This window comes from Frankliniella occidentalis, unplaced genomic scaffold (genome assembly GCF_000697945.3).
Source record: "Frankliniella occidentalis isolate FOCC.00 unplaced genomic scaffold, Focc_3.1 Scaffold2695, whole genome shotgun sequence".
Classification (NCBI taxonomy): Eukaryota; Metazoa; Arthropoda; class Insecta; order Thysanoptera; family Thripidae; genus Frankliniella; species Frankliniella occidentalis.
In genome coordinates, this window is record NW_026269772.1 from 4824 (window position 1) to 5832 (window position 1009).

The 1009-nt window shown below is 54.1% G+C and overlaps 1 protein-coding gene across 1 annotated transcript in view; it reads right to left on the minus strand.

Moving 5' to 3' along the window:
• LOC113205826 (elongation of very long chain fatty acids protein-like) overlaps positions 1-1009 on the minus strand; it is a 7629-nt gene that overhangs the window by 4420 nt on the left and 2200 nt on the right. The window lies entirely within an intron of this gene.

The following is a 1009-nucleotide window of genomic DNA, read 5'->3' on the forward strand; positions in this document are numbered from 1 at the left end:
ATTTAAATTGCGAAAAGTGTACGCCTGTTCAAAAACTATATGAAGACAACCCGTTGGTAATATGATAGTTCCCGATCCTTCTTTGTGTGTTAAAAAACCAATCATTCGTCATATAACTAAGAGTTGACAGTATTTTGAAGTTTGCAAATAAGATATATTTGTATCTCATCATATTTTCGCCTTTTCTCGTACCGCGACGTCCTGATCGACACACAAGTTGGTCGGGCGGCGCGCGCCACGCGTGGACTAGCGTGGACTCGGGCGCGGCTGCAGCGGCTGCAGCTGCAGCGGGGCAAGGTGAATGTGCGGCGATGCGGCCGCCGAGTGCCACACGAGTTGCGCTACAAACTGCAATCCCGATCCGAACGCAGGGCAGGGACAGGGTGCTGCTGGGCCGGGTGACGAAGGGTAAAAGTGGTCTTACAGGTGTTGAATTCCGAGCAAATGAAAATCACCAAAAACGCTGTGCGTGGACCGCCTTTTTTGGTGGGCTGCTTTGCGTACTGTTTCCGTGAACAGGAAACCATGCACTTTTCCTGTTCCCAGCCTTGGGCATGTGAGTTCAAAGACCATTGCATCTACGTCAAATGTGTGCTCAAGTCACCCGAAACTCTGCAGCAGCACGCCGCATGCACACAAGCTTGTAAAACCCCCAGGCAGGCGGCTGAGCTGCACTCTTAGCGCACTTTGTTGGGCGAGTGCTAATGAGCGGACAGAGGGTGCGCATTTGCATGCCGCTATGTGCGCATGCGCACAGGTGTGTGTGTTGCGCCGGGGTCCACTAATACCCCGTGCTTTTCTCTGCTTTCCAGGTCAGGCCGGTGACGCCCTGCTGCTGCCCGTCCCCTTCAGAGAACGGGCGAGTGCTTTGCGCTCCCCCGGATTGCGCGCCCAACGTTTAATTCGACGCTGATCACCACTAATTTAATCGCGAGCAGGCGTTTTAAGCCGCGCAGCGCACCAACGGAGGGTGGACCCGAACCAGCTTAGTGTGAGCGTGAGAACCGCT